The following is a 27,518-nucleotide window of genomic DNA, read 5'->3' on the forward strand; positions in this document are numbered from 1 at the left end:
TCTCTCTCTCTCTGTGTGTGTGTGTGTGTGTGTGTGTGTGTGTGTGTGTGTGTGTGTGTGTGTGTGTGAGCGCGCGCATGTGTGTGTACATGCATGCATTTTGGTTCTGAGCACTCAGAGCTCCTTGAGCAAGTCTCACTCAAATCGATTATTTCTTCCCCGAAGCTGAAGATTGCTCCAATTTTTTTCTCCCCTGTCTCACACCTATCACTGATAGGTTATTTCTGAAGAGTTGTTGGTATTTGTTAAAAGGTAAAGCCCTTTTTCCCCGAGAAAAACTGGGCCTCTCCAGGATAGCCTAGAGCAGATGAAGAATAACTATATTCAGCTGCATCCATTAAGGAGGAAGCTGGCAAGGAAAGGGAGGGCTAGGGCACTTGCTCCCAAGCCAGATATGGCTTGGAGGGAGCAACCAGGGAATTGAGAAATCTGTGCCAAAGCTGAGAAGGCCTTCAGGGTGATACCAGAAGGTTTGGCATGAAAGCTGTTTGGATAATCATCCCTCACACTTCTGCAGTGCTCTATGCTTTGCAAAGTGCCTCCAGGTCTGTGATTTCACTAGGTTCTTCCAGTACTTCTGTGAGGTGGTTAGATCTGGTGCTAGAGGTAAAGAAACTTACAAGATCACCAAGTGGCAGACGTGGAACTCCAAAACCAGGGCTCCTGCTTCTTGGTCCTGTGCGCTTTAACTGCAGCAGGCTGGCAGCCTCTGGATGAATGTGAAGGACCAGCTTCTCTGTGGTGAGTAGCTTTTCAAATGTTCTCACAACAGGCATGGAAACCTCAGAGGGAAAAACTACCTTATTACTGATTGTTACTGGGGACTTGGGCTAATGTGGCTCATTATAACTAAGCTACTCTTTAGAATTCAAATTTGCCTTCTTTAGTAGCTAGCCTCTTCTCCTTTTCCAAGCACAGCTATTACCTTGTATTTTTAATCAGTGTTGGGGATCAAACCCACAGCCTCCTCATGGAAGGCAGTAGCTCTCAAATAAATACTATGTCCATTTTTTTTCTGCTAACATCATTAAACTCCTGGGTATTTCTGCTGCAAAGTATTAGCGTTAAACAGTGAGTCTTATACCTAGTGAGAACCACAAGACTCCCTTCTCTTTACAGCCAGCCACTGGTGCTCTGGTTACTATTTGTTTCTAGACAGCATCAGATTTGGCACCCAAAACCTTGGTGACTCAGACTGAGTGGATAACCTTTTCAAATCACTTTCTCTGAGTTCTACTCTGATTGTTAATGTGAGCTGGAAAATGGGCATTTTCTCTCCCAAGACAAGTGTGACTGATCTCCATAGATCTGAACTTGCAGGTACTTTGTTGGGGCATGAAGAGTGAAGAAAGCATTTCACCAACTAATTCTAAATAGCAGAAAAATATATGTTTCCTTCTGAAACCACCCTTACCTTTGCTTCAAGGCACAGCAGCTAAGAACAACTTTGTTCTTCCTCTCTTTCATGGGTACACTATCCGGCTGACCTATAAATAACTGCTTTCACTCTCAGATTTGTCTGGTTATACCCTAAACCCAAAACTTGAAACACTGAAGACATGGAATGATTTTCCTATTTTCCTTAATTATTCAAGCTGCGAGGGGTGACCTTGTTGCCAGGCAATTTATTGAACTTAGGTGTCTGAGGGCGGATTCTACCCAATCCAAATCCTCCTGCTCTATACTTGTATGAAGGCCCTCTAATATCAATACAAATACAATAGTAGTTTTGCTTATTTGGAGTCCAGTAAATTGCAAATTGCCTTTGAGCCAGGCATGATGACAGTACCTCAAACATGGGAGGCTGAGGCAGAAAGATTGCCAGGAGTTCAATACCAAGCTAAGCTACATAGTGAAATCCAACCTCAAAAGTAAAAGCAATTTGGAAGCTTGCCTAGCTTTGACTTGCTCTAGCTCCTGAAATATGTCGTTATTGTTGAAAACTAAATGACAGCATAAAAACAGAGTCAGTACCAGAAAGCACAAAAAGTACATCATGGAAATCAGTAAATGACATCCATGTAGAAATTTCATTATAATACCTCACTTAGGTCTCATGCTTCAGTAAATGAAAACACAGTAAACATATTAATTGATAATTTAATATGTCATCAAATTTCCATCAAAATGGAAAAATATAGTCAGTATGCTAAAGGCTTTAAAACATTTGAAAGCTCATATATTAGAAGCTTCTATGCTCTCCTTTAATTACAAGTTTGCCAGTACTCTTCTTCAAGCGTGTGCTATACCAAACCCCCTAATTCATGTAGTATGTACGTACAGAAAAGTGTTACAGTGCCATTTGAATGTTATAGTGTTTTAAATGAAATTAGCATTGCTTTAAATTGTGTTGACTTTTTGTTTTACTTTGTGGCTGTGATTTTTTTATACTATTTATTTGTTTGTTCCATTATTCATTTCTTGAGACAGTGTCTTTAAAACCTCTGACTGGCTACAAAATTGCTGTGTAGCCAGTCTGGTCTTAAACTCTTAATTCTCCTGTTTCCACTTCCCAAGTGCTGGGATTATAAGCAAGCAACCCCACATCTGCTTTATGTTGTACTGGGAATCAAAGATAAGGCTTATGTAGCATTCTAGGTAAATAGTCTATCTATGACCCATAACTCCAGCATGGTGTTTTCTTTTTTTTTTTTTTTTTAGTAACCACCATTCACTTTTGTTATGTTGTGCTCATGATCAGCAAGAATCTTTTCAATGATGTCTTATAAATGCAATCGTGTATTGTTGTTAAGGCAAGTCCCGTTATATACTTAATTTTTGAAACTAAATTAATATATTTTGTTTTGTTTCTTTAAAAAAAGTTTGTGGTAATATTTACCCTTCCTTTCAAACAAGTATCAAACCAGTTTGCTTTCCTTTCCAGTTTTGTCATCCGACAATTTCAAAAGGACTCTTTTTCTGTTTTCAGTTGTGACCCTGCTCAGGATGGGAATAAAGAAAGAGTGCCTTATAAATTCCCACTGTCATTCTGTTGTTAACAATTAGGTGAAAATGCGTTGTCTCCCAACTATAAATGCTATTTTCTCTCTTAACAACAGGGACATTGTATATTGTTCAATTCAGATAGTCTAGCTAGAAGGCATTCATACGATCCTGTAGGATTATTTACACTTCCAAAACGGAAATGAGGTTAGTTTGGCCTGACTTGTGTCTCTGAACCCATGCTATCTTATTGAAGATTAAATGGTCTCTGCCTTGCCTGTTTATGTTATCTGGAGTTAACAAAGATAAATCACAAGCCCCCAGTCTTCAGATTACCTTTACTATAATAACAATCCTCAGAAATAGAATTTAAAGTCAAATTGATGGAACTCCTGTTTCAGAAGCAGACATTTTAAATATAAAACTTAACCACAAGTCAGTACAACAGACAGAAGTGTTGAGAGAATATGATGTTGATCTGTTAGGAGAGAAGGTGGACAAGAAGAAAAAAATATTAGTCTCACCTTTCCCTATTCGTTTCAAAAGAGAACTTTTTCCTTCCTGGGAGTTTGTGTTAGAGACCAGGTAAAAAATTTAAAAGCCCATATTCATAAAATTGGTTCAATCCTGAAAAACAGAGGAAGCCAAAGCATTTATGACAATTATGCTGTAATAAAAAGACAATAACCCAACGTCAAAACTTATATTCAAACACATACTAACTAGGTGACCTTGGAAAAATCATTTATTATTTGTGGGACCTACATGCTAAGTTTCAGTTTCTGTAAACATGGATAGTGTCTAGTGAATCGTATTGTGATGGTTAAGATGAGATACGCCCCAAACTCCCGAAGCCTTCTTATAAAAGAAGGCTTAAAAATAAAGAGGAATATTACTCAACAGGGATTCACTTCCTACTGTTCTATTTTTTTTAGCCTTTTGAAAGGAATTTTAATTTTTAACATTTCCTAAATAAAGGGTGGACATGTGAACACAGTGTAGTTTATCAGATTCTTCTTATCTTTCCAACTGATGCCAAGACATTATTAATAAGTTAATACTGGACATTTAAATACAAATATGCACACATAAACATATAGTTCATCATTCAATAGCAAAGTATTATGTTATATTTCCTATAATATAAATTCCTTATCATTAATTTGGGTTAGAAAAATCAGTATTTCTTTTTTTTTTATTGCGAAAAGAAGAAAAAAAAACATAAACAAAAAACAAGTTTCCACCTCCTCCCAGCCTCCCATTTCCCTTCCCCTCCTCCCACCCTTCTCCCCCTCCTCCCACCCTTCTCCCCCTCCTCCCACCCTTCTCCCCCTCCCCCCACTCCTCTCCCCCTCCCTCTCCAGTCCACAGAGCAGTCCGGGTTCCCTGCCCTGTGTTAAGTCCTAGGTCCTCTCCGTCCATATCTAGGAAGGTGAACATCCAAACTGGCTAGGCTCCCACAAAGCCAGCACATTAAGTAGGATCAAAACCCCCTGCCATTGTCCTTGGTGTCTCATCAGCCCTCATTGTTCGCCATGTTCAGAGAGTCCGGTTTTATCCCATGCTTTTTCGGTCACAGTCCAGCTGGCCTTGGTGAGCTCCCCGTAGATCAGCTCCTCTGTCTCAGTGGGTGGATGCACGCCTCGTGGTCCCGAATTCTTTGCTCATGTTCTCCCTCCTTCTGCTCCTCCTTGGGACCTTGGGAGCCACTTTAGGGTGGGCAAGCGACTTGACCCTAGAGGGGCTCCCTAGTGCCCAAGATGAGGTTCCCAGTTAGTTCCTTGGGCAGCTGAGGATTGGGAACTTGAAATGACCCTATCCTAGAGCAATACTGACGAATATCTTGCATATCATCATAGAATCTTCATCTGGTGATGGATAGAGATCCAGACAGTGACCCACACAGGAGCACTGGACTGAGCTCCCAAAATCAGTATTTCTTATAAGTCAAATTGGAAAGAGGTCATATAGGTTGTCTCATATGGACTAGCAAAACAATCTATTGAATTGTCGGAATGAAACTAGTGTAGTACTCCTAGTTACTTTTAAGTCATCATTAACATTTTTTGATATATATATATATATATATGTACATGTATGTATACATATATGATTAGATTGATACATTAATTTGTGGAGCCCACATGCAAAGTTTATAAACAATACACAATATTTAAAGATCATTGCTTTGGAATATTAAATATAGAGATATTTCTTTTAGATATTCATCATACTTTAAATCAAATGTTCCCATTCCTCTAATGAGTCTACCCATCCTCTTGAACTATTTATTTCTATCAATATCTTTCTCCTAGTAACCCAAACAGGGAACTTGAAAGTCACTGTAACTTTCTTTTCTTATCCATCAAGTAAAATTAGTTGCCATGTCTATTTCTGAAACAGCTTTCATATTTGCTTATTCTTTTCTAATTCTACTGCTAACCATGATAGTTCATATTTCATCTAGATTTTTAAAAATAAATGAGTTGTTGCAGTGTTTTAATAGCCTCCTATCTGTCTCCAGTCTCTTGCTCCGTTATTATTTGTGTGCATGCATGTTTCAACCCTACTATTAGAGTAAGGGCTGCTTCAAGCAAGAAGGCATGGCTGGCATCTTTCATATATTCAGTATGGTGCCTTGCTTGTGATATAGGCATCCATGTGTTCCTAAGTAGGCAAAATTAGATTGGTCTTTCTGCTCATAAGTTAAAATTAGTGGGTTTTAGAATTTATATAATCTTCCGAGTTCATATAATCAAACAAGATTAAAATGATATTGACCATCAACAAACAGCATTCTTTCTGATTAAGTTCTTGGATATTTACTTATTCTAATTAGCTACTCTCCAGAAGGTCACATTATCTGAGAAAATATGTGGAAAATATGTGTATTTTCAATAAAATACAACTTCACTTTTTTGAGATATATGCACACGAGTTGAATTTCAGGCTATCTTTTATAAGATTCTTATGATTACTTGTACGGATGGTATAAGCTCGCTATGTTTACAAAAAAAATCAGTTTTTTCTTCCTTCCACTTTTTACAACTTTCCTGTAGATACCTTAAAGGAAGTGAAGAGATGTGATACTAAACCTGACATGACTTAGGATTCTCAGAAGAAAACCTTTATAAATTCAATGCAGTGTTTTGAAGCTGTGCTTTGGGAAGAATATGGAAGGGAAGTAAGATCTAGCCAGTTCTCTCATTACTGAACAGTTACAGCCTTTCATTGTTCATTTTTGCAAAACCTTCAGAAATAGTATATACCAAGTAATTTCAACATAAACAAAATTGTGAATGGATGAGTGCTTCTATTTTCTTCCCCATTTGTTGATGTGTTACAAATACAGTGAGTGAATTTTGCCAAGAACTTGATGTAAAAATAATTTACTCCTTCTCCTTTTTGTTTCTAGCTGTTATTATTACACATGAGTCCCGCCTTAAACATTTAATCCTCCCAAGTACTAATGATTGAAATTTGTCTCTTTGCATGATATCCCACTAGCGCTCTACCTCCAGCTCTGCTATTTTGCTGTGAGGACTTCTGAGCAATTCAAACTTGCTTTTCTATGATATTTGAAACCTATAAATCTGAGTCATGCTTGTGCTGTAAATGTCTCCTGTTTTCAGGATATATACTTTATTTTTAGTTTTATTTTAAACCCCACGTTTCTTTCCTTTGTTTATTTGAGATCGTTTCAGCACCATAGAAACTGAACATCCATTGCGAATATTGGCAGCAGTGGCTGCTCCTTGTTTCAGACTGATTATAGGCAACTCCTTTAGGCCTGCATGACAAAGAGGCTGCTGACGTCACCATTGATTGCTCTGTTTCTCCCACGCCAAAGCAATCTGTTAAATCAGTATAAAATTGATTTTTGCAACTTGAAGCTACAAGGATACAATTGGTTTCTAAGCTGCCACATCAATCAGATATTTTTAAAAAATCGTTAGTGAGCCTGTGTATAATGCATGGGTGTTCCCACCCACGTGATAAAATGATTGGCTCCTTCTTTGTATGCACATTTCCCTTGATAAACGGCAGGAAATTATATCATACTGTATGGGCTACTTCATATAGGTTATTTGTTACCAGTCATGTCAGAACAGTTACTGTAGCAAATTTTTAGGCAATAAACTACCACTGAAGAGGGTAGGTTTTCTTGTTTATTTTAACTTGAGAAGACCCCAGAGGCATTTTCTTGAACAGCTTCTAATTTGTGGAAATGAAGTTTGGTGTTCGATCTACTGCATTTAGTAGTCCTGTTGAGTAAAGCTTTATTCTCTAGAGGTGTTAAGGCTTCGACGGTTGTCTCCATCCCCTACTTCTACTGAAGCTTATTGTTAGAACAGGTTGCCTGAGCCTTAACTGTTAAATGAACTTTACCAAAAAATAGTATTTTTCTTTTTTTGCTTGTTTTGTTACACAAACAAACATGTCTGAACAAATTTATGCAACTATCATGTGTGTCACTTTACATGCTAAGATGCAGAAAATCCCAGGAACTTTATAGTTTTAATGATAGAATCTTTGTTTCTTTTAGGTGCTGAGATTTTATAAAATTTTCTCATAACAAAAAATTGTAATGAATTGCTTGGTAGGTATTTTATATTATGTGCATATAGAGAGAATTAGAATTATTCATATGATATTTAAACTTCAAATATCATAAACAAATTAAGCTTCAAATAGTGAGATAATGAAGTTAGCTTATTTCAGAATTTGAATTTCCAAATAGTGTAAGAACAGACTTATCTTCCTGTGGCTGATTTTGGAAAACATTGAATCAAAAGAATTGATGAAAAATGTTCTGAAATTGGTCCTATTTGATAATTATTCCTACAGGCTTGCTAGCATTTTCTGAATGGACTTATAATAGCAGAGTCCAACGTGTAAGACCATTGTTGTATTACCAGTGTTGTATTACTATCAACTGTTTTGTATATTTTAAATTATCTTTTTAATTGAAAGATAAGTACATCAGTTTTTTCTCCTTCATTTCTTCCCTTCAGACTTTCTCAGATACCATTCTTCCAACAGTTTCCATTTCCCCCTCAACTCCCAAGCTGAAAGCCTCTCTTTCTATGATAATTGTTACATACATGTATACATAGATATCCGTGTGTAAGTTCATGCATGCACATGCACAAATACATACATTATATGCAAATTCAATATGTTAAATCAGGTTTTGGGGGGTGTTTTTGTTTTTGTTTGTTTGTTTTTTTTTTTTTTGTATTCTGACTGTTGCAGTCATTCTGCTCCCTCTTCTTACAATGTCCCCTGATCCTGAGATACAGGAATTGTGATATAGATGTATCCATTGGGGTTAGGATCTTCATTGTGTTTAGTTGTGGTTTTCTATAATGGTCATCATTTGTTGTAAAGAGGGGCTCTGTTGATAAAGGGTAATAGCTTGGCTAGTTTTCCAACGCTGAGCTTCCCTCTTGTTGAGTGGGTCTTAAATCCAATTAGACAACTGTTGTTTACTACTAACCTATGACTGCCACTTATTGCAACCTTATGAATATTTTGCCATTCTCATCGTTGCGATTCATAGGTGTTACAGCTAGGTTGAACTATTTGTTTCCCTCCTTTGGCAGCTTGCATCTATTTTCTGAAACCATGGGAGCTAGACCACCGCAGAGGCTTCTAGGTCAAATCAGCTCAAATTATCTGACTCCAGTGTCCTAAGTGTATGGTATCTTAAGCAATAGGGCCTCATCCTCAATCCTTAAGATGCAATCAAGGGCTATAGCAATAGTTTATACTGTCTGGGGAATCATCTGGAGTACACTGTCTAATCATTTGAAAGGAGGTTTCTTGTGCCTAGTAATATGATTTTTGTTAGTCTATGTTTCTTATTAGAAGCATTGTCAGCCCAAGTGGCTTAACTTCCTCAAAAATGTGGGTGTGCTCAACACACACACACACATATGTATGAATATGCATTTATGTGTGCACACATACTTTTATACATTGTATGTAATTTAGATAACTATAAAATACTATGCTTCCTTGATGCTTTATTGAAAAACCTTGATGCTATTTATTCCTGTACTTTCTCTTCGGTGCTAACCTCCCTCCTTCGCAGTTGGAGACCCCTCCCATTTTTCTGCTTCCTAACTCTTGTATCTTGCTAATTCTCCCCTAAGCTACTCCCATCATTGGTCTCTGTATAATTTCCTGGTTTCTGTAGTTGCTTCATGTTTTATACTCCCATCTGCAGATTTGGAGCTAGGAACTATGGATAAGAAAGAACACAGGGCATTTGAGTTTCCATGTCACCTTATTCAATACAATCTCTGCTAGGGCCATCCATTGACCTAGAACTTTTATGATTCCATTTTTCTTTACAAATTAATAGTATTACATTGTGTATATAATACCATTTTCATTCTCCTTTTCTCTCTTGAGAGACATTTAGGTTGTTTCATTCTCTGGCTATGTGACTAAGACAACAATGGACATTTCTGACCAAGTATCTGTGGAGTAGGGTGCCAATTCCTGAATATGCTGAGGAGTAGTATGGATCATATGTTACAGCTTTATTTAGCTTTTGGGGCATTCTCCACACGGGGTTTCAGAGTGGCTGAAGAAGTTTTAAGACCCATGAACAGTTAATGAAGGTTCCTTTTTCCCCACATTTTCTCCAGCATTTGTCAGTTGTTTTGTTGATCTTTGTCATTCTGTCTGAGGTGAGATGAAATCTCAAAATTGTTTTGATTTACATTTCCCTAATTGCTAGGGAAGATGAACACATTTCTGAGAAATTCAGCTTTAATGATAAGGACTACCTTAAAATGAAATATGAAAAAATGTATTGCAAGCAAATGGGATCAAGAAGCAAGCAAAAATTACCATCTGATTATCTGACAAAAAGACTTCAAACTAAAACTAATCAAAAGAGACAAAGAAGAACCTGCCATTATTGACAAGTATCAATTAATCATGTAATAGGGAAAATATCACAATACTTAACATATTTGCCTCAAATCCTAGTGCACCCAACTTCATAAAAAGTATACTAATGAAATTAAATGCACAGACTATCAAAAATCCAATAGTAATCAGTGATTTCAATACCTCAGTTTCCCCATAGATAGGTCATCTAGACAAAGAAATAGAGAAACCTCAGAATTAAACAATATTTTTCCATCAAATGGACCTAGCAGATCTATAAATAACATTCCACCCAAACACTACAGAATATACATACTACTCAACAGCATATAAAAGCTTCTATAAAATTGAATACATGCTGGGCTGGAGAGATATAATTAATGAATGAGTGAAATTTACGCCCTGGCAATGCGGAAGCATGCATCAACAGCCTGTATATGGCGGTTCTCTCAAACTTGTTCATATTGGGTTTTATGGTCTGTTGATGAAGTTGACTGATCAGGTTTCTCCACAAGAGGGCACCAGATCTCATTACAGAAGGTTGTGAGACACCATGTGGTTGCTGAGAAATAAACTAAGGACCAGACCGCTCAGCCGTTAAAGACTAGACTCACAACCAAAAATATAAAACTGAGTACATGCTGGGACACAAAACATTTAGTAAATAAAATAAAAATAATCCCATGTGTCCTATCTGACCATTGTCAAATAAAATTTAAAATCAACAGTAAACTAATCTCTAGTTTACTCACAGACATTAAACAGCTAGTCACTGAATGGCGAATGGGTTTGAGAAGTAAAAATATCCATGGAACTAAATAAAAATGAAAATGCAATTCAACAATACAGTAAAATCTCTGGGACACATTAAAAGCAGTTCTAAGAGTGAAGTTTACAACCCTAAAGTGCCTACATAAAAAAATCAAAAAGAACACAAATAAATGTCTTAATGATGCATCTCAAGAATTTGGAAAAGCACATAGAAACCAAGAACAGTGGAGGGCAAGAAACAATAAAAGTCAACCCCAAAAAAACCTGATAAAATAAAAATGAAGATAGCAACGAAAAGAATCAATAAATGTAAGATCTTGTTCTTTGAGAAGACAAAAAAGATCAACAGATACCTGGCCCAACTAATAGAAAGAAAGAGGAGATCCAAATTAACATAATTAGAAGTAAGCACAGAAGCTTTACAACAGACATCAAAGAAATATAGAATATTATAAGAGAATGTTTCACTCTATTATATTGTAAAATGTAAAAGAAATGGATGATGGATTTCTTGATTTATCCAAACTAACAAACACACACATACATACAAATGAACATAAAAATTAAACACAGACTATTAAGGATAGGAAAGGTGATAAAATGAGCATGGGATTATGAAATGATAATGGGATGATTATTACCAAACTATGTTATGTGCATGTATAAAAATGTCACAATGAAATACATTGGCTTTTATAAGTAATATACATTTAGAAAATGATATATGCAAGATATTTTTATTTAACCTGTAGTTGTTAATTACTACTGTAATTCCTATTTTGAAGCATGAAGAAGTAAAGTTTTCAGATGTGTTCACTCATTTAAAGGCACAAATTTCAGTAACTTATAGATATTTTTTAAAAAATTATGTATGGGCACTTTGCCTATACGTATGTCTCACACTACATGAGTTCTTAGTGTTCACAGAGTCAGAAAAGTGTATAGGATTCTCTGGAACTGGAATTTCAGATGAATGCTAGTTGCCAAGCTGATTCTGGGAATCAAACCCAAGTCCTCTGGAAGAGTAATCAGTGCTCTTAACCACTGCATCTCTCCAGCCCAATCTCCAAGTGTAGGTTTGTTGTTGAGTCCTGGCTTTTTCTGATATTTTTTTATGAGAATAGAAAAATTTACCTCTAGTAGGACCCAAATACAAGCACCAAAAAATAAATTATCCCCTAAAAGGGTTCCTTGTTACTTTTCACTTAACCATAATAGGAAAATTACTGGCTTTTATTTGTGTCATTGTTAAAGAAATTAAAACATAAAAAAATCAGCCCCTCAGATTGATATGGTATAATGTCTTTAAAATGTATAATCACATGTCCTATATTATTACAATGATTTATTTCTGTAGTAGAAAAATCCTGATAAGATGAAATAGTACCTTTAAATGCCACCTATTATTACAGGGACAAGATATATATTCATATTCTGAACACTATAGTTTTAAAATTGATGCTTAATTTTACTTAATGAACAAATTCTTGGTCACTTGGCCAGAATTTATTGATTTGTTGTTAAAGTTCTTTCTCTGCTCCTTTTATAATTAGGATCAAGCATAGTCATAGAATTATGGGCTCTATTAGAAGCTAATTATTGAGGAAACAGATATGGTGAGGGTTTTCCTTTTGTTTTAAATTGACTCTTACGTCTCATATAACAATTTCTCTTAATTGGATGGTTAAATCTTGGTATTATTTATTTTAGTCCAATACATGGTAAGGATTACCACATTTATTTTAAGCTAAATATAAGCCTCATTTTTTCTATATTTTGAAAACAAAATAAATTTTAGTTTTTATAAAGGATAAAGATTATTTTATCAATTCAAAACAATAGGGGTTTATTTTATTTTATGACTTAAATTTTCAAATTAGCATATAAAAAGATGGGCTTTAGGACAGCATTTTGTCAATACTTTATTCTTATTCACCTACCTCCCACTGAGTTCCCTTCTATGCCTTTCTCACTTATAACCTTTCTTCCCCCAAGTAAACCTCTCTTCTTTATTTCACAAGTTATATTATTTTATCTTTCTGTCTACATCCCTCCCTTAAGGTGTCTTCTTTTAATCTCACAGTCCCTTTCTACTTGCATGGTCTACCCGTCTCTCCCTGCCCCCAACACACACTCACTTAAATCTCAGATCCACATAGAATCATAAATATGCAGTATTTGTCTTTCTGAGCCTGGCTAATTTCACTTAACATAATGCTCACTAATTCTATCCATTTTAATGAAAATATCTTGATTTCATTTTTCCTTAAGCTGCTGAAAAAATTACATTGTTTATGTGCACCATGATTTTTTTCATCTGCTGACGTACATCTAGGTGAGGTCCATTTCTTAGCTATTGTGAATAGTGCATCAGTAACCATGGATGTGCAAGTATATCTGTCATATGTTGACTTACAGCCCATCTTGCATATACCTAGGGATGTTATAGACAGATTTCCAGGTTCCAAAATTAAGGAAGAAAAGTTAACAGTATTCCTATATATCTATAAAAAACATACTGTAAAAGAAATTAAGGAGATAATTACATTCACAGTAGATATCTAATGAATAAAATACCTGCGAATAAATATAACTAAGGAAACAAAAATTTTCTACAAGATAAACTTAAAGGCAACAAAGAAAGAAAATGAGGAAGAAACTAGAAGAATATAAAGACCTCCCTTATAGATCTGAAGAATACAATGAAAATGACCAGCATACCAACAGCAATATAGAGATTCAATGATATCCTAATAAAAATACCAAATCTATTATTCACAGTCATAAAAAGTCAAATTTATATGAAAATGCAAATGACCAAGAATTGCAAAGCAATACTGAACAAAGAGAATTTTACAGAATATATCAATGTACTTGACTTCAAGTTATACTATTGAGTTATTCTAACACAAATAGCATAGGACTGGCATAAAAGTGGACTCACAGATCAGTGTAAAGCTAAATCCCTATATTTCACCTAGTACAAACTCAACTCCAAATAATTCAAAGACCTCAACCTAATACATGAGATAACATGAAGCTGCCAGAGACAAAGTGAAGTACATTTCAGCTTATAAAAACAAGTAAGAACATTTCAGAATAGAACTCTGGTGGCACAGGGGGAGAGACCAACAAGGGAAGAGGTACATTATGTAATTATAATCTCAAAAGAATAAAGAAAATTAAATAGAAATAATATTGCTAAATCATTTATTTAAATCATAGCAAAACAAAAAAGGAGGGTGTGTAAAAGTTAAAATCAGCAAGTGTTGTAGCAGCTTTTTTTCTAGAGTCTTAAAATATAGAAACTGTCAGGGGCCTTGGTAATTTAAATTCAAGCTCTGTGACTTAAGGTTATTCCTTGTTCTCTGGACCCCCAGGGTAGCTTAGTTTTAAACAATACAATCACTCTCAAGATGCTGTCTGACAGCTGCCCTCAGAGTCAAATCCTTAGGAGATTCTTCGCAACTCCTGCGTTCTCTGGGGGGATCAGCTTCACCGAAACCTGCAGCTGGATTTCAGGCTTGTAAAGGCTTGTACTGACAGTAGGGCTGCAAGTCTATTTTCATGAGGCTCACCTTTTGGATGTTCCTCTGCTTCCTCTTCCCCTCTTAGAGATCTGGGCTGGTGGAACAATGTGTAGCTTAGCTTCTTTTTAATATATCAGCTGCCATTTGCTGGAGCCCTTTCAGTTGCTCTTATACCCAACTTTATGAATTTCAGTTACCTATCATTCTCTCTGGAATAGAGCCTATTTGTTCTTATACTGACTCTTCTTAACTGGGTCACATGGAAGCAGCTCCCAGGCCATATCTTACCCAGAAGTTCACTCTTAATGCTGTTTTTAAAGACCATATTTAATGACCATCACTATCCTAAATTATCATCAAACTCTTCAGTGCCTCTTAGCAAGCTCTTTTTAGCCTTAAGAGAATTCACTGTAGCATTACATTTAAAACCTTTGCTAAACCAGTATAACTCAGAACAGTGAAACTCAACTTTCAAGGCCGATTTTGCCATTAGGTTGTTACAGTATAATCAAGGAAACCACAGGCCATTTCCTACTCTCCATTTTGGAGGTATAGAGGTAGTTATTTTCCCAACACTATTACATAGATTATAATCATACTTGCTCTAAAAGGTTTGCTTCAAGTGTGACAGTTTGGAACCAATTTTAATTCTTAGTCTGAATGACCTCTCTGTCTTCATGTAAAAAAACGTTGGTTGAATTACAGCTTTCATGTGAGCCATAAGATATTTTGTCATTAGCAATCTGATGCTTTTATATGTTTTTTTCTTTTCCTATATCTGGATATTCAACTGTAGGAAATTGAAAATATTTACAAACCTCTGTCAAATTTCCAATTCTCTCTAGAATTCTTAAATGACAAATTTTAACCTGAGGCCCCTCACTTACCCTCTTAAAAGTCCTTACATTGAAATTGGTAAATAAAGGAACCCAATGCCATCATATCAAATCTCTATCTTGTCACTTTGTACTAACTCTGCATTCTCTTCTATCTGCAATGTAAGAGTTCTTCATTTATTACATTCATGTTCTTACCTCCACTCTTATTCTGCTTTTATAAGAATTTTACTTCGTATCTCATCATGTTTATCGGCAAGGTTAATTTGTGATATATGAAGTAGGGACTGTTTTCTGCTTCTCTTATTTTATTCTCTGATGTGGCAGTTTTGCTATAGGGGCCTTTTGCAATTATAGATTGTGGCTCTCTTAACCAAGGCCAGATTTGTGTATACAGCAAATAAATTACTGAAGGATTAACAACTGATTATTTCAGAAAGATTAACCATTGGACTTCGTAAGAAATAATTATATTTTTATTTGAAAATGTAAAAAGTGTGAAAAACCAAAACTTCAATTAAGAAATCTGAAAAAAAGAAAGGCTTTGGAGATGACACTTTCTACTGTAGTTGTTTTCTTTTTCCTTTTCCTTTTTCTTTTTACGCTTTGTGGTCCCACCACCCAGCTCCCAAATAAATACACAGAGACACATTCCTAACGTATGAATGCCTGGCCTTAACTTGGCTTGTTTCTAGTCAGCTTTTCTAACATAAATTATCCCATTTCTCTTTAATTACATTTTGCCTCTGTGCTTTTACTTTTCTTTGTTCTATACATCTTCCTTTCCTTCTTACTCCATGGCTAGCTGTGTGACTGGGTGGCCGGCCCTTGCCATTCTCTCCTTCTCCTTTTCTTGCTTCTCTCCTTTTCCCTGGATCTTTCCTCCTACTTATTCTCTCCACATGCCATAACTTCATAGCCTTTCTCCTACCTAACTATTGGCTGTTCAGCTCTTTATTAGACTAATCAGGTGCTTGAGGCAGGAAAAGTAACATAGCTTCACAGAGTTAAACAAATGCAACATAAAAAAATGCAAGAGATCTTTGCATCATTAAACAAATATTTCACAGCATAAATGAATGTAACACATCTTAAACTAATATTTCACAACATGCTGCTCTTGCAGAGGACCCAGGTTCACTTCCCAGCACCAACATGGTGACTCAAAACTGTCAGTAACTCTATATTCATGGTATTTAATGAAACTGTTAGGGCTTCTCAGACACCAAATATGAATGTGGTGCATGTACATATATGCAGACTCATTCACATAAAATAAAAATACAACATTTTAAAAAGTAAGTCCATAAAAATTAAATTTCAGCCATTAGTGAGGAAGACAGTTTGTGATATGTATGCTTTCTCAATTCCTCTTGAAACTACACCAAGTAAACAAGTGTATATTTCAACTAATTTAAAATTGGCTCCTCTTACCAGTTGTAAATGTGCCACAATTGAGTATTTATAAAATTTTTTGGTAGATGTTAAATATCTATCTGGTGGAATTTGAGACAGTACTTTCTGGTGCTCTTGTTTGCTTTCAAGCAATATTTTATTAATTCTTTGAGAATTTCATAAAGCATATTTATTTCTATTTTATTGAGCTCTATATTTTTTCTCTGCTCCCCTCCTTGTCTCTACCATCTCCCCTTCAACGCTCCCCCAAGGTCCCCATTCTCCCAATTTACTCGGGAGATTTTGTCTTTTTCTATTTCCCATTTAGATTAGATCTATGTTAAGTCTCTCTTAGTGTTCTCATTGTTGTTTAAGTTCTCTGGGATTGTGGTTTGTAAGCTGGTTTTCTTTGCTTTATGTTTAAAAAACATATTTTGATCAAATTCACCACTCCCCCAAATCCTCCATTATCCATCCCCACCTTTCCACAGAAAATAGGTTATTTATGTTAAGTCCAGCAAGTTCAATTTGTGATTTCCAAATACTCTTGGGGTGGAGGGCTGTCTTTTTTTAAATTTATTTATTTATTAAAGATTTCTGTCTCTTTGGAGGGCTGTCTTTAAGAGTTATTTATCAACTAGGGTCATACTATCTAAGACAACTGATTCCTCCTTTCACAAACAGCTATCAATTGCCAATATCACCTTAGCTAGGGGTTGGGCTTCATGCCTACCCTCGCCCTATGCTGGGATTTTGTCTCGATTAACTTGTGCGTGTCTTCTTCTTGCTGCCATAATCACTGTGGGTAGATGTATGCAAGTACCCTATTATGGTCAAGAATGAGTGTTTCTTTAGTTATGCACTACCTTTTGATCTTACAATCTCTTCACCAGTTCCTCCACAATGATCCTTGAGCTTTGGCAGGTGAGGTGTGATATAGATGTCCCATTTCAGGCTGAGCATTCTGCAGTCTTTAGTGTCTACACATTGACTGATCATGGGTCTCTATGCTAATTGCTACCTACTGCAAGATGAAGTTTTACTGATGGGGGTTGAGCGATGCACTAATTTGTGGATATAAGAATAAGTCACTAAGAGTTGGTTTTATACTGTGTCTGTTTAGTAGAATAATGGTAGTGTGTTCTCCCTTTGGGCCTTTTGTCTAATTAGCCACAATATTTTGAACCTGATAATGGTATCAAGTATGGTTTTCATTCTGTGGATCATACATTAAATTCAATCAGAAAGTGTTTGCTCCCATATTATTCGTGTTACTCATGCACCAGTGGGCATATATTGCCATGGATATCATTATTATTAGGACATCTTTGAGACTGGAGTTTGTATTAAATCAATTTTTGTATTGTGTGATTCTTTTAGACAAAGTCTCACACAGCCAAGGCTGACATAATCCCAGCAGAAGGTCTTTAATGTCAATTCATTGACATTTCTTGAAGATGGTACTATGTTATCTACTATGTCAACGAAAGTGGTGTATAACACTTATTAGTAGGTTTTAGGCTAGACTATTACTTCTCTTTTTTTCAGGCATAATCTTTAGATTACTTAGGGAAACTAGAGTTTAAAACAGAGCCACAGTGGTTTCTTTTTTTTTTTTTATTGAGAAAAAGAAAAAAAGGTTTCCGCCTCCTCCCAGCCTCCCATTTCCCTCCCCCTCCTCCCACCCTTCTCCTCCTCCCACCACTCCTCTCCCCCTCCCTCTCCAGTCCAAAGAGCAGTCAGGGTTCCCTGCCCTGTGGGAAGTCCAAGGTCCTCCTCCCTCCATCCACGTCTAGGAAGGTAAACATCCAAACTGGCTAGGCTCCCACAAAGCCAGAACATGAAGTAGGATCAAAACCCAGTGCCATTGTCCTTGGTGTCTCATCAGCCCTCATTGTTTGCCATGTTCAGAGAGTCCGGTTTTATCCCATGCTTTTTCGGTCACAGTCCAGCTGGCCTTCGTGAGCTCCCAATAGATCAGCTCCACTGTCTCAGTGGGTGGGTGCACCCCTCTTGGTCCTGACTTCCTTGCTCATCTTCTCCCTCCTTCTGCTCCTCATTGGGACCTTGGGAGCTAAGTCCGGTGCTCCAGTGTGGGTCTCTGTCTCTATCTCCATCCATCACCAGATGAAGGTTCTATGGTGATATGCAAGATATTCGTCAGTATTGCTATAGGATAGGGTCATTTCAGGTTCCCTATCCTCAGCTGCCCAAGGAACTGACTGGGGACATCGCCTTGCTCTCCTGGGAGCCACTCTAGGTTCAAGTCTCTTGCCAACCCTAAGGTGGCTCCCTTAACTAAGAATTGTGCTTCCGTGCTCCCCTATCCAACCTTCCTTTATCCCAATCATCCTGTTTCCCCAAGTTCCCCCCATCTCCCCTTCTCACTTTTCTCTCCCCATCTCCCCTTACCCCTATCTCACCCCACCCCCAAGATCCCAATCTTTTGCCTGGCAATTATGTCTACTTCCCACAGCCAGGAGGATAACTATATGTTTTTCTTTAGGTTCACCTTCGTATTTAGCTTCTTTAGCTTCACCAATTATAGACTCCGTGACCTTTATTTATGGCTAGAAACCAAATATGAGTGAGTACATCCCAGGTTCATCTTTTTGGGTCTGGGTTACCTCACTCAGGATAGTGTTTTCTATTTCCATCCATTTGCATGCAAAATTTGAGAAGTCATTGTTTTTTTACCACAGCGTAGTACTCTAATGTGTAGATATTCCACACTTTCTTCATCCATTCTTGCATTGAAGAACATCTAGGTTGCTTCCAGATTCTGGCTATTACAAATAATGCTGCTATGAACATAGTTGAACAAATGCTTTTGTCATATGATACAGCATCTCTTGGGTATATTCCCAAGAGTGGTATTGCTGGGTCCAGGGGTAGGTTGATCCCGAATTTCCTGAGAAACCGAAACACCGATTTCCAAAGTGGTTGCACAAGTTTGCATTCCCTCCAGCAATGGATGAGGGTACCCCTTCCTCCACAGCCTCTCCAGCAAAGGCTATCATTGGTGTTTTTGATTTTAGCCATTCTGACAGGTGTAAGATGATATCTCAAAGTTGTTTTGCTTTGCATTTCCCTGATCGCTAACGAGGTTGAGCATGACCTTAAGTGTCTTTTGGCCATTTGAACTTCTTCTGTTGAGAATTCTCTGTTCAGTTTAGTGCCCCATTTTTTAATTGGGTTAATTAGCATTTTAAAGTCTAGTTTCTTGAGTTCTCTATATATTTTGGAGATCAGACCTTTGTCTGTTGTGGGGTTGGTGAAGATCTTCTCCCAGTCAGTAGGTTGCCTTTTTGTCTTGGTGACAGTGTCCTTTGCTTTACAGAAGCTTCTCAGTTTAAGGAGGTCCCATTTATTCAATGTTGCCCTTAATGTCTGTGCTGCTGGGGTTATACACAGGAAGCCATCTCCTGTGCCCATCTGTTGTAGGGTACTTCCCACTTTCTCTTCTATCAGGTTCAGTGTGTTCGGATTGATATTGAGGCCTTTGATCCATTTGGACTTGAGTTTTGTGCATGGTGATAGATATGTGTTGTGTTACGAGCAGCAGGGCTGCGTCCCTGGCACGCGGCCGCCCGCATGGCTAGCTTTACCCGAAATAATTATACAGAAACTGTATTCTTTTAAACACTGCCTGACCCATTAGTTTCAGTTTCTTATTGGCTAGCTCTTACATATTGATCTAACCCATTTCTATTAATCTGTGTAGCCCACGAGCTGGCTTACCAGGAATGATCTTAACCTGCGTCTGTCTGGAGTGGGAGAATCATGGCGACTCCCTGACTCAGCTTCTTTCTCCCAGCATTCCATTCTGTTTACTCCGCCTACCTAAGGGTTGGCCTATCAAATGGGTCTAGGCAGTTTCTTTATTAATAAGAAATCACTCCCACATCATTTCCCCTTTTTCTGTTTAAACAAAAAAGAAAGGCTTTAACTTTAACATAGTAAAATTACATATAGCAAAACAGTTATCAAGCAAGAATTACAGTTACAATATTTATATCTATTTTATCTTTTATCATAACTAAGGAAAACAATAACTATCTATTCATTCTTCAACTCCATCAAAGACTCCAAAAGGATATAATATTACCTAAGTAAACAAGAAATAAGAAAACTCTAGAAATGACAGAGACATCTCACTGCCTGGACAGTCGCCCAAAGTTCCTTTGTACGGTTGGGGCATCCATCTTCAGCCTTCAGGCCCATAATATCCAGCAGACATTTCCATGAAGCAGGAAATTTCAAAGACAGTTCAGTCACTATCTGCTGTGTCCTGTAGAATGTCTCGCAGACTCTTTCATGAGTCATGAACCCCAAAAGACCGTCTCACCTTTAGGCAAGTTCAGTAGTCCTCTCTCTGTGGGTTCTCTTTGTCCAGTTTATGCAACAGTCCAGTCAAGAACAGTTTCTTGCCCAAATGGCTACCAAACTCCATAAGGATCCTCTTCGATGCCTATCTTCTTCTTGAAGTAGATTGGTGCTGCCAGGAGCAGAGTGTCTCATTGTCATGAAAAGTCCTAAGTTATTAAAACATTAAATGACATATTCTGTAGTCTTTGAAAGATATGAAGAATGTCTATCTAACTGAAATGTATCTCTATATATCTAGAAAATCTAACTAACATGACTACAAGCTTGACTATTACTGATGATTATCCATTAACCTATATTTCTTAATTATACATTACATTTTTTAATGAACTACACAATCACAATACCTTAATCAATATCAGAAATACATATACATATAACAAAATTGACCTTTAAATCCATACCAATGCAAATTATTCATACCTATATCATTTCCCCCTTTAAATGTAAAAGAACATTTATAAACAATATTTTGGGAACATGGGCGCAGTTTTTTCTCTCCAAACTGCTTCCTGCTGAATGGGGGCGCTGTTAATCAGATCGTTTAGGGTGTAACCTGTGTGTCAGGTTCATCTCAGTTGGCAGTTGAGTGAAGTAATTTTGTGAAGATGTTCACAGCAACTTTTCGGGAGGTCGTGGTCTATCATACCAAATTGGGATAGAAGAAATCCACAGGGTCTGGTCCTCTGTGAAAACAAAAGAAGACCCTTTCCAAAGTATCATATCCTTAGACCCAAATTTTGAAATCGTAATACCTTTATATCCATTCTGGTTTAGCTTGGCAGCCCATGTAATGAAATGTCTGTCTGTACTTAGCTCCTTTACAGTCAAAAATTTTAAAGAAAACACAATGTACATAATCCAGACTCTCTGTGAATTTTCCATTTTTACGTGGCTTATTTTTCTTTATTTCTTTTAATCTCTTAACTATCTGTACTCTGTCTCTTTAAAGACTTTAACCTTTTTTAAAGACATTTACTTTATTCTCTATATTCTTATTCTTCTCTCTCTCAAGCCTATGTACATTCATCCAACACTGTGATCCACTGAGGTCTGTTATGTCTGAATCTGTTTTATTGTGAATCTGTAATATTTTTACTATCCAGGAGCATTTCTTAAAATGTTAAGCACTTCTTAAAAACTTAAGTTGCACCATGTACAGGTAATACGGTACCACCTGTGTCCTGCCCAGTCTAAACCTTAACTGTGCTGTTATTATGGTAATTACGGTAGTTCCTGCCAACCAGCACAGTTCAGCAAGGAGCAGCCTCTCCTGCCTCAGATCCATTTGGTGCCCCTGAGCTGTGCACAGTTCCAGGCACACAGCAAGTCCTCATTGGAGCCGCACTCAGCAGTTTAATTTTGAGACTGAGCATGCAGCACAGAAACTCTTTTTATCCAAGTTACAACCAAATCTGACACGCAGAGCACTGCGCAGTCTGAAAACACGTCTCTTCCACCATGCTCTTCCGCCTGCCTAAGCCTGATTCTGCCATCTGCCCAGGTGCAGGCGGGGAGCGCTGAGAGCACTCTCCTTCCGATCCCAAGCGGGAACACAAACATCCAGTCCCATAAAATCCATTGAAATGCTTTAAAGCCAGAGTTTGCACTGGCGGCACAGTCCCAAGAAGCCGCACTTTAAAATGACGCAGCTTTTTTTTCTGCTGCTGTTGCTGAATCAGGAAATCTCTCTACAGCACGCCACCAACAAACAGCAAAAATCTGTGTTAAAGTCTCTCTCCCTTATTTTTAAGCCTTCTCAGGTTTTTAAGTGGATTTAGTCCATCACGTCGGGCGCCACTCTGTTGTGTTACGAGCAGCAGGGCTGCGTCCCTGGCACGCGGCCGCCCGCATGGCTAGCTTTACCCGAAATAATTATACAGAAACTGTATTCTTTTAAACACTGCCTGACCCATTAGTTTCAGTTTCTTATTGGCTAGCTCTTACATATTGATCTAACCCATTTCTATTAATCTGTGTAGCCCACGAGCTGGCTTACCAGGAATGATCTTAACCTGCGTCTGTCTGGAGTGGGAGAATCATGGCGACTCCCTGACTCAGCTTCTTTCTCCCAGCATTCCATTCTGTTTACTCCGCCTACCTAAGGGTTGGCCTATCAAATGGGTCTAGGCAGTTTCTTTATTAATAAGAAATCACTCCCACATCAGATATGGGTCTATTTTCATTCTTCTACAGGTTGACATCCAGTTATGCCAGCACCATTTGTTGACGATGCTTTCTTTCTTCCATTGTATACTTTTAGCTCCTTTATCGAAAATGAGGTGTTCATAGGTTTGTGGGTTAAAATCCGGGTTTTCTATATGATTCCATTGGTCGACTTCTCTGTTTTTATGCCAGGACCACATTGTTTTCATTACTGTAGCTCTGTAATAGAGTTTGAAGTCAGGGATGGTAATGCTTCCAGAAGATCCTTTATTGTATAAGAACAATGGCAATGGGTTTCTGATCCTACTGCACGCACTGGCTTTGTGGGAGCCTAGGCAGTTTGGATGCTCAACTTACTAGACCTGGATGGAGGTGGGGGTTCCTTGGACTTCCCACAGGGCAGGGAACCCTGATGGCTTTTCGGGCTGAGGGTGGGGGACTTAATTGGGGGAGGGGGAGGGAAATGGGAGGCGGTGGCGGGGAAGAGACAGAAATCTTTAATAAATAAATAAATTAAAAAAAAGATTGTTTTGGTTATCCTGGGTTTTTTGTTTTTCCATATAAAGTTGATTATTGTCCTCTCAAGGTCTGTGAAGAATTTTGATGGGATCTTGATGGGGATTGCATTGAATCTATAAATTGCCTTTGGTAGAATTGCCATTTTTACTATGTTGATCCTCCCAATCCAAGAGCAAGGGAGGTCCTTCCGTTTTTTAGTATCCTCTTCAATTTCTTTCTTCAATGCCTTAAAGTTCTTGTCAAATAGATCTTTCACTTCCTTGGTTAGAGTTACCAAAAGATATTTTATGCTGTTTGTGGCTATTGTGAAGTTGAAGCTTCTCTGATTTCCCTTTCTGCTTCCTTATCCTTTGTGTATAAGAGGGCAACTGACTTTTGGAGTTGATCTTGTATCCTGCCACATTACTAAAGCTGTTTATCAGCTGTAAAAGTTCTTTGGTGGAGTTTTGGGGGTCGCTTATGTACACTATCATATCATCTGCAAATAACGAAAGTTTCACTTCTTCCTTTCCAATTCGAATCCCCTTGATCCCCTTATGTTGTCTTATTGCTATTGCTAGAACTTCAAGCACTATATTGAAGAAGTGTGGAGAGAGTGGACAGCCTTGTCATGTTCCTGATTTTAGTGGGATGTCTTTGAGTTTCTCTCCGTTTAATTTTTTTTTTTTTATTGCGAAAAGAAGAAAAAAAAACATAAACAAAAAACAAGTTTCCACCTCCTCCCAGCCTCCCATTTCCCTTCCACTCCTCCCACCCTTCTCCCCCTCCTCCCACCCTTCTCCCCCTCCTCCCACCCTTCTCCCCCTCCCCCCACTCCTCTCCCCCTCCCTCTCCAGTCCACAGAGCAGTCCGGGTTCCCTGCCCTGTGTTAAGTCCTAGGTCCTCTCCGTCCATATCTAGGAAGGTGAACATCCAAACTGGCTAGGCTCCCACAAAGCCAGCACATTAAGTAGGATCAAAACCCCCTGCCATTGTCCTTGGTGTCTCATCAGCCCTCATTGTTCGCCATGTTCAGAGAGTCCGGTTTTATCCCATGCTTTTTCGGTCACAGTCCAGCTGGCCTTGGTGAGCTCCCCGTAGATCAGCTCCTCTGTCTCAGTGGGTGGATGCACGCCTCGTGGTCCCGAATTCTTTGCTCATGTTCTCCCTCCTTCTGCTCCTCCTTGGGACCTTGGGAGCTCAGTCCAGTGCTCCTGTGTGGGTCTCTGTCTCTATCTCTATCCATTACCAGATGAAGATTCTATGATGATATGCAAGATATTCGTCAGTATTGCTCTAGGATAGGGTCATTTCAGGTTCCCAATCCTCAGCTGCCCAAGGAACTAACTGGGAACCTCATCTTGGGCACTAGGGAGCCCCTCTAGGGTCAAGTCGCTTGCCCACCCTAAAGTGGCTCCCTTAACTAAGAATTGTGGTTCCATGCTCCCCTATCCACCTTTCCTTTATCCCAATTCTCCCGTTTCCCAGGTCACCCCTCCTTCCCTTCTACCTTTTCTTTCCCCATCTCCCCTTACCCCCATCCCACCCCCCCCCCAAGATCCCATTTTCTCCCCGGAAATTTGGTCTACTTCCCTTAGCGAAGAGGACAACTATATGTTTTTCCTTCGGTTCACCTTCTTCCTTAGCTTCTTTAGGTTCACCTATTGTAGACTCCGTGGTCCTTATTTATGGCTAGAAACCAATTATGAGTGAGTACATCCCATATTCATCTTTTTGGGTCTGGGACACCTCACTCAGGATAGTGTTTTCTATTTCCATCCATTTGCATGCAAAATTCGAGAAGTCATTGTTTTTTACCGCAGCGTAGTACTCTAGCGTGTATATATTCCATACTTTCTTCATCCATTCTTCCATTGAAGGGCATCTAGGTTGTTTCCAGGTTCTGGCTATTACAAATAATACTGCTATAAACATAGTTGAACAAATGCTTTTGTCATTTGATAGAGCATCTCTTGGGTATGTTCCCAAGAGTGGTATTGCTGGGTCCAGGGGTAAGTTGATCCCGAATTTCCTGAGAAACCGAAACACTGACTTCCACAGTGGTTGCACAAGATTGCATTCCCACCAGCAATGGACGAGGGTACCCGTTCTTCCACAGCCTCTCCAGCAAAGGTTATCCTTGGTGTTTTTGAGTTTAGCCATTCTCACAGGTGTAAGATGATATCTCAAAGTTGTTTTGATTTGCATTTCCCTGATTGCTAAGGAAGTTGAGCACGACCTTAAGTGTCTTTTGGCCATTTGAACTTCTTCTGTTGAGAATTCTCTGTTCAGTTCAGTGCCCCATTTTTTAATTGGGTTAATTAGCATTTTAAAGTCTAGTTTCTTGAGTTCTCTATATATTTTGGAGATCAGACCTTTGTCTGTTGCGGGGTTGGTGAAGATCTTCTCCCAGTCAGTAGGTTGCCTTTGTGTCTTAGTGACAGTGTCCTTTGCTTTACAGAAGCTTCTCAGTTTAAGTAGGTCCCATTTATTCAATGTTGCCCTTAATATCTGTGCTTCTGGGGTTATACATAGGAAGCGATCTCCTGTGCCCATCTGTTGTAGGGTATTTCCCACTTTCTCTTCTATCAGGTTCAGTGTGTTCTGACTGATATTGAGGTCTTTAATCCATTTGGACTTGAGTTTTGTGCACGGTGAGAGATATGGGTCTATTTTCATTCTTCTACAGGTTGACATCCAGTTGTGCCAGCACCATTTGTTGACGATGCTTTCTTTCTTCCATTGTATACTTTTAGCTCCTTTATCGAAAATGAGGTGTTCATAGGTTTGTGGGTTAAAATCCGGGTTTTCTATATGATTCCATTGGTCGACTTCTCTGTTTTAATGCCAGGACCACACTGTTTTCATTACTGTAGCTCTGTAATAGAGTTTGAAGTCAGGGATGGTAATGACTCCAGAAGATCCTTTATTGTATAGGATTGTTTTGGCTATCCAGGGTTTTTTGTTTTTCCATATAAAGTTGATTATTGTCTTCTCCAGATCTGTGAAGAATTTTGATGGGATCTTGATGGGGATTGCATTGAATCTATAAATTGCCTTTGGTAGAATTGCCATTTTTACTATGTTGATCCTCCCAATCCAAGAGCAAGGGAAGTCCATCCATTTTTTGGTATCCTCTTCAATTTCTTTCTTCAATGCCTTAAAGTTCTTGTCAAATAGATCTTTCACTTCCTTGGTTAGATTTACCCCAAGATATTTTATGCTGTTTGTGGCTATCGTGAATGGTGAAGCTTCTCTGATTTCCCTCTCTGCTTCCCTATCCTTTGTGTATAAGAGGGCAACTGATTTTTTGGAGTTGATCTTGTATCCTGCCACATTACTAAAGCTGTTTATCAGCTGTATAAGTTCTTTGGTGGAGTTTTGGGGGTCGCTTATGTACACTATCATATCATCTGCAAATAACGAAAGTTTCACTTCTTCCTTTCCAATTCGAATCCCCTTGATCCCATTATGTTGTCTTATTGCTATTGCTAGAACTTCAAGCACTATATTGAAGAGGTATGGTGAGAGTGGACAGCCTTGCCGTGTTCCTGAGTTAAGCGGGATGGCTTTGAGTTTCTCTCCGTTTAATTTGATGTTAGCTGTCGGCTTGCTGTATATAGCTTTTATTATATTTAGGTATGACCCTTGTATCCCTAATCTCTCCAAGACTTTTAACATAAATGGATGTTGAATTTTGTCAAATGCTTTTTCAGCATCTAATGAAATGATCATATGGTTTTTTTCTTTCAGTTTATTTATATGCTGGATTACATTGATAGATTTTCGTATGTTGAACCAGCCCTGCATCTGTGGAATGAAGCCTACTTGATCATAATGGATAATTTTTCGGATGTGTTCTTGGATTCGATTTGCCAGTATTTTGTTGAGGATTTTTGCGTCGATATTCATGAGTGAGATTGGCCTGTAGTTCTCTTTCCTGGTTGAGTCTTTGAGTGGTTTTGGTATCAGAGTAATTGTGGCTTCATAAAAGGAATTTGGTAATGACCCTTCTGATTCTATATTGTGGAATACATTAAGGAGTATAGGTATTAGGTCTTCTTGGAAGTTCTGGTAGAATTCT

At 38.1% G+C, this 27,518-nt stretch overlaps 1 protein-coding gene across 1 annotated transcript in view; it reads left to right on the forward strand.

The window, feature by feature from the left end:
- The first annotated feature begins 690 nt into the window (after positions 1 to 690).
- The window catches only part of LOC121443433 (ribosomal protein S6 kinase alpha-6), a 183,749-nt gene continuing 156,921 nt past the window's right edge, over positions 691 to 27,518 (forward strand). The window contains exon 1 of the mRNA XM_041645190.1: positions 691 to 741. The gene's annotated coding sequence lies outside the window, so the exon portion shown is untranslated. The remainder of the gene's footprint in view (positions 742 to 27,518) is intronic.

Source organism: Microtus oregoni, unplaced genomic scaffold (genome assembly GCF_018167655.1).
Source record: "Microtus oregoni isolate MIOR12 unplaced genomic scaffold, Mior012 000107F_000, whole genome shotgun sequence".
NCBI classification, from domain to species: domain Eukaryota; kingdom Metazoa; phylum Chordata; class Mammalia; order Rodentia; family Cricetidae; genus Microtus; species Microtus oregoni.